The 10,710-nt window shown below is 33.6% G+C and overlaps 1 long non-coding RNA gene across 1 annotated transcript; it reads right to left on the reverse strand.

Annotated features, from left to right (window-relative positions):
• Nucleotides 1-2,844: 2,844 nt before the first annotated feature.
• LOC140440616 (uncharacterized) lies at nucleotides 2,845-10,318 on the reverse strand. Its single transcript, XR_011950887.1, has 2 exons — nucleotides 9,929-10,318; nucleotides 2,845-2,999 (listed from the first exon to the last, which is right to left on the reverse strand). It is a non-coding gene; the product is annotated as an uncharacterized lncRNA (long non-coding RNA).
• Nucleotides 10,319-10,710: the final 392 nt, after the last annotated feature.

The raw sequence follows: 10,710 nt of genomic DNA on the forward strand, positions 1-10,710 counted from the left end.
TTTTTAGATCTTACAATATTACAAAAAAAGTTAAATTTAATACTCGAGGTAATAGATGTCTTGATAATGTTTTCACAAATATTGATGGTACCACAAAACCTGTGGATCTCACTCACACATCTGACCACAGAGGTATTTCCTTTCAGATAGCTTACTCATCCACAAATTGTGCAACCAGAGTTTGTTATAGACCTATCACAGATGAAGGACTCTTCAATCTGAACCAGATTTTGCTAAATTGCAACTTTAATTTTGTATACAATGATAATTTGGATATTAATTTAAAATTTAAAATGCTAATTGATGTGTTATTAAATTCCATAAATATCTCTTTTCCAGAAAAATCGAAATTGCTGAATAAAAACAATCCAGGTAAAAAAGTAAACTGGTTCAATGACACTTTGAGAAAAATGCGTGAGAGACTTTAATTTATTATAGCAATAAATAGAAACGATCCCATTGCTGCACCTAGAAGTACCATTATCAAACTTAGAAAAGAGTACAGGGAAGCCATTAAGCTTGCAAAAATTAATGCAAATGATAGGTTTATAAAAAATTCTGGCAACTCTCAACAAGCTATGTGGAAACTAATTAATGGTAACAAACATGAAAATGTTTTCTTCACTGATAATTATAAACTCAATGCAGATAGTTTTAATAGCCACTTCTGCTCAACTGCTGAGAGAGTAATAAATGAACTTGAGGTTCCTCAGCTAACTCTTGATGACTATTTAAAGTGTATACCACAGAAAAATATCCCGTGTTTTAGCTTTCAGCCAGTGAACTTTAGTGAAGTTGACTTAGCTATTACAGAAATAAAAAATAGTAACAGCAAAGATCCTGATGGGTTTAACACAAAAATTATTAAAACAATTAAAGATATAATTGTTCAACCTCTAACAAATTTAATAAATCAATCAATATCTTGTAATACTTATCCTCAAGTTTTCAAAACTGCAAAGGTAGTACCTCTGTTTAAGAATAAAGGCTCTATTGATGATTATAACAATTATCGACCCATTTCTTTGTTGCCCATTTAATCAAAAGTTTAAGAACGAATTTTAAAAAATCAAATTATTCTGCATTTTGAATCTAATAAACTGTTTGCCATAAACCAGTACGGATTCCGAAAAAATAAAACAACAAATTTAGCTATTGATCATTTCACTAGTAATGTTTTGGAAGGGTTTGAAAAATATTTTGATACTTACTAAGGCTTTCGATTGTGTCACACATAGTATTCTGCTTAGAAAACTTCCTTATTATAATTTTCATAGTGATGCTATTCAACTAATTGATTCATACCTATCAAATCGTGATCAATATGTTCACTTCAACCAGTGTGATTCTCAAAAACAATCTCTGTTGTTTGGAGTCCCTCAAGGCTCGGTTTTGGGTCCAGTATTATTTCTTATCTATATTAATGATCTAGTGTACTCTCAAAATAAAACAGTTAACACTGTTTTATTTGCTGATGACACTACTTTCTATTCAAGCTATCACCCTTCTGAATTCGACATCCTTGATTACCAAACATCTGAAAAAAACTTATTCAATTGGTTTTTAACTAACCGTCTCTCTTTGAACAACTCTAAATCACAAAGTGTTAATTTTACTCTAAGAAATAACACTTGGGTTGAAAACGTTGCTCTACCACAATGTGTAACCGGAGCGAAGTTTCTGGGGATATATTTGGATGCAGGATTAACCTGGGAACAACATATATTTAATCTAGCGAAAAAGCTTTCCCGACAACTTTTCCTCTTTAGGAACCTTGTACAGGTGACTTCCAGGGAAACTATTTTAAAAGCCCATCATAGTAATTTTCATTCTCATCTGACATATGCTATTCTCTCCTGGGGTCACTCTTGTCATATTGATAAAGTGTTTGCACAACAAAGAAAGTGTGTTCGTATTATCTCTGGGCTCTGTTATAGAGCAGACTGTAGAAACTCGTTTAGAGCTTTACAAATTTTGACTTTACCTTGTGTATACATTATGCAGTGTCTGTTGCACATTAAACAAAATCTTAGTCAATACAATGCGCATGTAGATTTTCACAAGTATCCCACCAGATTTAACAATAATCTTATACCAGAATTTAGCCGTCTTGAGAGATCCAGAAATTGTTCAAGGTATTTAGCCATAAAATTCTATAACTTAGTGCCAGCTAGAATAAAAGCTCTTAATTTTCATCAGTTTAAGGCGAAAATTAAGAGTTACCCTATAGTAAATGCCTTTTTTACATATGAGGAGTATTTTACCTCCGATTTTAATTTGTTGTAATTGTTGTAAGTATATTTTAAAACACTGTATCTATGTTTTGTGTTTATATTTATGTTTTTATTAACTATATTGACATATTTTATCTTTGACTTGTAAAAAATACTTTTGTATTGATTTATTACCAATAAACCATCTATCTATCATATATCATGCCCTTTTCGAAATTTTAACAAGTACTACTCACACTTCAATAAACTACAATAGACTGAAACTAAATATATACAGCGACAAGCAACAACAAGTTAAAACGAATGACAATGACACATGCCTTCCGGGGTCTGTGACGCATAGTAACAATAAATTTTTGTTTATTTGCGTCACGAGTCTCCGGAGGCACGTCTCATATTATCGACATCAATAGCGATAATTAAAAAACTGCCATTGATAGCTATTTGTTACACTTAAAACGACGTATAAATACTATTTTTATCGCTACCTTAAGATGCGACGGTTTGACCAATTTTACTACAGCACAATTGAAAATTATGCACATGCCCCTGGGGATACGTGACGCAGTCAAGGTGTTAAAATAAGGACAAAAAAAAGGTAAACGTGATGTCAAACAAACTACATTTTATTCATTTTAATGTACAATAAACTTCTAAGGTTAACTTTTATTATATCTATAAATTTTATAATAATGCCAGCGTATTCTACCGGAAATACATTCTGGGCCTTCTGTAAGCTGTTGTTAATGACGTGGTCCTTTTAACCTGCAAAAATTATGTGTTTACTGTAGTTTATCAAATTAGTTTGTTTATAAAATTTCTGCTTAACAAATTCTTGAAAATCGTATTTTAAAAAATTTACTTAATCCACAGGCGGGCGCGCTTTTAAAAATCACAAGTTTGTTCCTACATTAAATTGAATCCAAATAGAAATTTCGAGACTAGCGTTTGTAGGACTACTTCGCAATATCGGGATTCAGATGTACAAAAATCATCCCGTTTTATCATGATGCTATCCCCGAATCTGCCTATTTAAAATCAGATTCAGATCAACAACAGAAAAACAATGAGCGATGTGAAAATAAACCTAATTTACCTCAACCAGGTTGTTCGAACTGGCACGAACTACTCAGAAAACCAACAGCAGAAGTAGATGAAGATCAGAAACATAAAAGCAGGTAAACCCCATTACAACTGGGCTGTGCGAAAAATCCACAGGAAATCATGTATTCTTTACCCGAAGCACCAGATCTCACTTAAACAGTGGCAACAGAAAAATTTCAAACAATTTCTGTTAAACACCTGGACCATATTGCGCCTATTCTTTCCGCCAGATCGAACCCATAACCATCTGCCCGCCGGGTTTTATCATTGCCGGGGGGTACGCTTGTGCTTACGTGGTTACTGAGCACCACCTTCGGTAGGACAAGACGTGATTCCGGGGCTACTCCGGGGCATCGGTTGTGTCTTAGGATTCGTGGCTGGGAACTTCTCGTTTACCGAAACATTCGGCGTTGGACTACGTCAGCAATATTGTGAAACACCATGACAGTCCACTGTCCAGGTTGTCTGCCTGCATGGATTGGTATTGCTATGGTATGGTAACTTATTCCAAAAGAACAACAGGTACAGATTCTATATCGTAAGTTAAGGTCATCGCTGCTCTCTCTTCTACTACATACATATCTTTCAAAAACATTTCATCTATTACAATTTGTGAATTATCGCCTTTTTCACTGTTTAGATTATTAGGATATAAAATGTTAAATAGATTAAGTAGTACCGTGAAACTTTTGCTAGTGTTATCAGAGTTTCCATTTTTTCTGGCTTCTTTTAAGAGCTGTAAAGTATCTTCATCGCATATGTCGCAAACATTGATCAATTTAATTGATTCAGTTGTGGTTTCGCCAAATTTATCTACGGTATATTTTTTACTTAGGTATTTGCTGTAGTCAATAATATCCGCGTTCCAAGAACAAAGACCACACACTCTAAAACTACTTAAGATAGCCGGTGGTTTAAGAGTATCTACCGCTTCTTTTAAAATTGGAGCAAAGTTACTCTTACTGGTTTGTTTAAATGAATTTTATCTCTTCCAGTTCTACAAAGCTCTTTTCCAAGCATTTTTAAGTAGCTTGAAACTAGAGACGTCGGCGGGTTGAAAAATTCTAGTGGCATTTGGATATAATGCCACTAAGATTATTTCTAGTTCTGTACATAGTTGACTTAGTTGGTATTTTAAATGTCTTTTGTGCCCGTCTACAAACATTATAATTGGAAATGTAACAAGTTGTTTTACTAAATAAAGATATTTAGATAGATTAGAAGATATATAATCACAAAAAACATCTGCTTGCATCCAAACTTTTTCACTAGTAGCAATACCCCACCCATCTGGAACACCTTCTGCGATGCTTTTGGGTAATCTTTTATAAGCATAAACGATCATCGGCAGCGTTGTAACTCCCGCAGCAGAAAATGTGAACATGACGGTAATATTTGTTTTCGATGGGCCTTGCCCTATCTGATAAACATTTTTGACTTCCTGAAATTAAAGGTGCCAATCACTAAATGTAAAAAAATACCTCGCCCACCTAATTATTTGCAGCACTGCCAATCACTAGCATTTGCTATAGTATGACATAAAATTATTGGCATTAACAAAAATAATTGCACTTATGTAAAAAATAAGCATAAAAACCCGAAAACGGTACAATGTAATCTAGATATTAACCTGATATATCATTCTAGTTACCACAGCTAATATTAAAATTATAAACTTATCTCTAACACCGATGATGCCTTACTGAAATCAGGTAAAATGTAAGGATAACTTAACGTCTAACCTTCAATCTCGAATAGTTGGCGGGATATTGACGATTATGGTATTCTACGCCCTACCATAAATAATGCATGTTGCCAGATCATTATAAAAGTGGAAGTAAGTACTTACAGTGAATTTCTCCTTAATTATTTAAAAATAAAGTGTCCACTGCCAATAATTGGGCTGGTGCCAACAATTGGTTGGTTTACACTATTTCAAAAAAGTATAATTATTTAACAACATATTAATATATCGCATTCATAAAACAATAATATTTTTTTCTAATATTCCTCTTCCTCCATTTGGGTAATTACAAAATTTTAGCAGGTGGTAGGTAAAATGCTCAACCATGAACTCTACCAACTATTCAAAGAGGCACCGATCTCAGAATTCGTTAAACTTCAGAGACTTTGATGGGCTAGTCATGTAGTGAGAATGAAGAAGCCAAAAGATTGCCAAACAGAGCCCTAGATAGGAAAATACAGGGCCAAGACCAAAAGGCAGGCCATGGAAAAGGTAAGAAAATGAAGTGGCAATGGACGCGCAAAATTTGCTAGACGTGAGAAACTGGAGAAGATTGGCGCGGGACCGGAAAGGTTGGAGGCATAGTTTGGAAGAGACCAAGGCTTGATTTGGGCTGTAGCGCTATTGAAGAGAGAGATATTTGATGGGTAGATATAACATAAAACTTCCAATAGCACGAAAGATCTCTACAGAGAAGGCTGTTTTGCATTTAAGGATATTATGTAGAAATTTTTGGGCAACAATAATAATTCTGATGACAAACATAGTCAATATACCCGTAATACCCGTAGTATACAAATAATGGCATACGCTGATGATATCGTCATAATTGGAAGAACCCAAAATGAAGCAGTGGAGGCTTTCACACGTATCAAAAATGCTTCAGAAAACATCGGACTTCTGATTAACATCCAGAAAACTAAATATATGCCGGCCATATCGGGAATTCAACAGAATAACTTAGAGGTGCAATACGAAACGATAGAAATGGTAGAAGAATTCTGCTACTTAGGATCACTGGTAGACTACAAAAATAACACATCCAACGAGATAAAAAAAAAAAATATGCGTGGCTAACCGCTGTTATTTTGGCCTGGGCCCTCAACTAAGAGCGAGAAGTATGTCAATAGCAACAAAGTGCAAACTTTATAAAACAATAATACGCCCAGTGCTAACATACGGATCGGAAACATGGGCAATGACGACCCGAGATGAAGAGTTACTGCGAGTCTTTGAAAGAAAAGTATTGAGGACCATATATGGCGGAGTAAATGAACAGGGTCTGTGGAGAAGGCGATATAACTTTGAACTCTATAGACTTTTTGGTGATGCAGATATTGTGAAGACCATCAAAATAAACCGCCTAAGGTGGTTGGGCCACGTTATGCGGATGGATGAGAGTGATCCCACTAAAATAACTATGCTAAACAGGCCAGTCGGAAGAAGAAGAAGGGGGCGACCTAAACTCAGATATCTGGACGATGTACAGGAAGATCTGAGGGAGATTGGAGTGAGGGGCTGGAGAAGACAAACACTCGATAGGGAAGGATGGAAGAATGTTTTGAAGCAGGCCAAGGCTCACGAAGGGCTGTAGCGCCAACTGATGATGATGAGTAAACTGAAAAACAAGAAACACATTTCTAGAAATATATTCAGAATATTAAGGATATTAATAAAAATGATTCAAATAATGAAAATAAACAATTATAGCAGCCAACTACTGAATGCTAGAGAGGAACATTCCAGATAGGACTTATAAGCAAGAATGTACTAAAAGAACCCTTACATTAAAAATAGCATATTTTGCAATAATTTCAGAAAGATACTAATTTCACACAAGTTTGACGCTATTTTGCCAGGGCTAATTTTGGCAACTATGGCGCTCAAAGAAGCATAGGTGGCAGTTCCAATTCCAGATAGCGTTATACAAGAGTCATGAAAACGGTTCCAATAACTATTCGCGTAACGGTTTGTATTACTATTCGTGTAACTGGAGGCATGGAACCTCCAGATAACAGTTTCGACAAACGTTCCACCTGGGAAACATCCCAGGTTACGGCTTTAAAGGAACGATTCGGTTGAGAATCACGAAAAAAAAAACAGATAATTGATACAAAACTGTTTGAAGGAGGGTATAGCAAGAAGTATATGAACTCAATAAAGTAAAGGAGTAAAACACAACACAAAATACACACATATGCAAACACCCACACTCATACACACACACACAAACACACACACACACACACACACACACACACACACACACACACACACACACACACACACACATACACACAAAGGCACACAAAAAGAAAACAATGCCCTGTATCAGATCCAAACGCAAATTAAACCTATCGCAATCCCAAATAAATCCTCCTGAAATAGACAACGATAGCTTTTTTACCTTCTCAAGGTCGTTACAAGTATCTATTATGATATATGACATACAATCCATACTAATCCAAGAGTTTTACTGGGACAAATCCCTACGCTAGTCGATAAGCTACTGTGATCAAATTACAGGAAAGGATAACGCAGAAAAAAAATTCTGAAAATAAATCAAAAGGACAAAAAACATAATCGTCCTCCCACGACCAACCCAGCTCACCTGACCCTTCCTCCAATAAAACAGAATACTTTACACAAACAAATACTACCTAACATAAAACCCAATAAGATTCTCTAACCAAAGAAAACTCTCCTGTATCCTAAAATAACACAATCGAATAAGAGAAATACCATACTTAATAGAAGTCCAATAAAAGTCCAAATATGGCCCAACCTCTAATATCTCTGTAAGTTATTCGGGATTTATTGTGTTAAACATTAATTGCAGCAAAAAATATTTCCCTATTTTTTTTAATAGCATCAACCACAGGGGTCATTAACTATACCTATACATTATACATTACCAGATAATGTATAATGTATAGGTATTGCTAATGACCCCTCTAGTTGACGCTATTAAACAAATAGGGGAAATTTCATCAGGTTGGCCGTAAAAAATACATAATTAGCTAGACTGATCCTTAATTTGTTAATATTACAAAACAAAACAAAATATTTACTTAACAAAAATAACTCAAGAATCGTTGAATTGATAATAAATGTTCAAAATGGCCTCGACATCAATATATAATTGCAAGCGATCTTCAAAAGAGCGACTTCACTAGTTAATTCATTTCTGTTTAATCTCGTACATTGATTTCTTGTTTTCACATTTATATCTTCTTTAGTGTAGCTGATATTTTATACACCTTATGTTTTATTTAACCCCAGAAAATAAAGTCAAACTTGTTTAAATTTTGAGATCGTGGTGGCCACCTTCCCGCTCCTTTCCTTGTATATTCACATTAACTCACATATATTCAACGGGACTAGTTAAAATAATTTCGTCAATTTGACATAATTTCCAGGGATTCCAGCCCAGAAAATTCAGAAAATACTAATTCCGAGTTTAGACCAACCCGGTATAGAAAAAATAAAAATAGTTCGCTGTGATAATAATTTTAGACAATAGTAGACTATATTTAAAATCTTTTGAATGTAAGCATATTTTTTGATATCAAATGTCTACAATTGTACAGGATTTTGCTAAGAAATTAATAAAAAACGTAATTATCTTTTAAATTACCTCGTAAAACACTACCAAACATGTTATTTAAAAAATAATAACATCGCGATGAGTATAAAAATGTAAAAATAACTCTGTATATTCCATTTCATATTCCATTAAAAAAAACAAAGTTTGTTCCATCCAGTCAATGTGGGTGGTCCTGTATATTTAAAAATCTTTTTAAAGGTTGGTCCGTTTTGTCGTATCTCTTACGACAAATGAGTAATTGGACTTCCTTGACTAATGCCACACCCTGTATACTCTCTTGAAATAAAGCTAATTAACAACATATGCTATACCAATTTAATATACTCGCCATTTAACATGTTAATATCTCCAATAAAGACAAAATGTATGGTTATAACAGAAAATTTACTAAGACGTAAATTGGAGCTGGAAGTTCAAATAATAGAACAAGTGATGGAGATTAAATATATAGGCATCACACTATCTATATACGAAAAGCTAAAAAGAGAAGTTAAAATTCAAGTAAATAGAGCAAACGGATCCGCAGATTGTCTGAATGAGACAATATGCAGAAATAAAAATATCGATAAAGAAATGAAAGGCATAATTTACAAAACAGTCATTAGACCAATAATCACGTAAGCTGCAGAAACAGGACCTAAACACATACATAGACAACAAAAATATTGTTAAAAACAGCAAAGATAAAACTCTTTTGATAAAATGAAAAATTGATAATAAAACACTATGAGACAGAGCTAGAAGTAAAGACATAAGACGTAGATGCAAGGTCGAAAACATTATGTTCAGGGTAAGGAATCGAAGAGTAAAATTAGACGATCGTCTAAGGCGAATAACAGCAAATAGAGTAGTAAAGACGGCAAGAGACGGTTTCCGAGTAGAAAGACAATCAGGAGGAAAACCTTTAAAACGATAGAATGAAAAAACTTACTGGAGGCAAATTGAAGGACAGACATAGTCTCATGTCTACATTAAAAGATGAAGAAAATAAAATGCGAACATTAATGTTTTAAATATTTGTTTAAGAATAAAAGGGAAAAATATTTGTAAATGTCGAATTGTCAAAAATGCGATATTATATTACAAATAAAATTACGCAAACCTCAGAAAAATACATAACCAGTTGAGACAAAACATAATTTAGTACTAATATTTTTTGGTAGCAGAAACTATAAACATAAAAATAGTGATCAGAAAATACTTAAATTATAACTTCTATTAATCTTTACTTTAACTTACCTTTAGTCATATTTATATTGTGTTTGACAGGGCCCTCTGATAAAAATAGAACCTAGTGGACAATCTTTCATAAATTTAACTGATATATCAGGTAACCTCACTGGACTTGGTTTCCTTTCTGTTTGTGGCTTCGATTGGCTTTCAATTGGCTTCTGCTCATTTTCATCTTGTCCATTTACTGCAACAGCCACGATAAACACAATCAACATAAAAAAAATGAGCTTCATTTTGAATACTTGTTTACTATAAACAGAAAAAAATTTGTGTGTTCGTTTATATGCATTCAAATTAAAAGTGATAAACAAGAGGTTACGATGTCAATGTAGTTTAATGTTTATTATTTGTTATCAAAACATAATTACCTAATGTATTATGAGTAAACACTTACTCATCTATTCTACGATTGTAAATAATATTATAAAAATAGTAATATTTAACGATCGTTACTTGCATAAAATAATGGGAACTCAGTAATATTTTATCTATAAGAATAAATTATACATATTATACAAATAATTATACAAATAAAAATGCAATTTTTATTGGATTTTATGAAAATGCAAAAACAGATCGACTGTTATTCGAAAGGGGTCATTTTTTAACGATATAACACGATATAACATTGTCATTGGTCAACCACATCCCTTATAGAACCACAAACCTTTAATTTTAAATAGGGAGTAAATCATGTGTGGCAGGCACATCATTAGATGGCTATTTCTCTGGATAATTCTGACTTCCATGATTTTTTTACACTAACTCTGTTCTTATGAAAAAGTATC

This window comes from Diabrotica undecimpunctata, chromosome 5 (genome assembly GCF_040954645.1).
Source record: "Diabrotica undecimpunctata isolate CICGRU chromosome 5, icDiaUnde3, whole genome shotgun sequence".
In the NCBI taxonomy this organism is placed as follows: domain Eukaryota; kingdom Metazoa; phylum Arthropoda; class Insecta; order Coleoptera; family Chrysomelidae; genus Diabrotica; species Diabrotica undecimpunctata.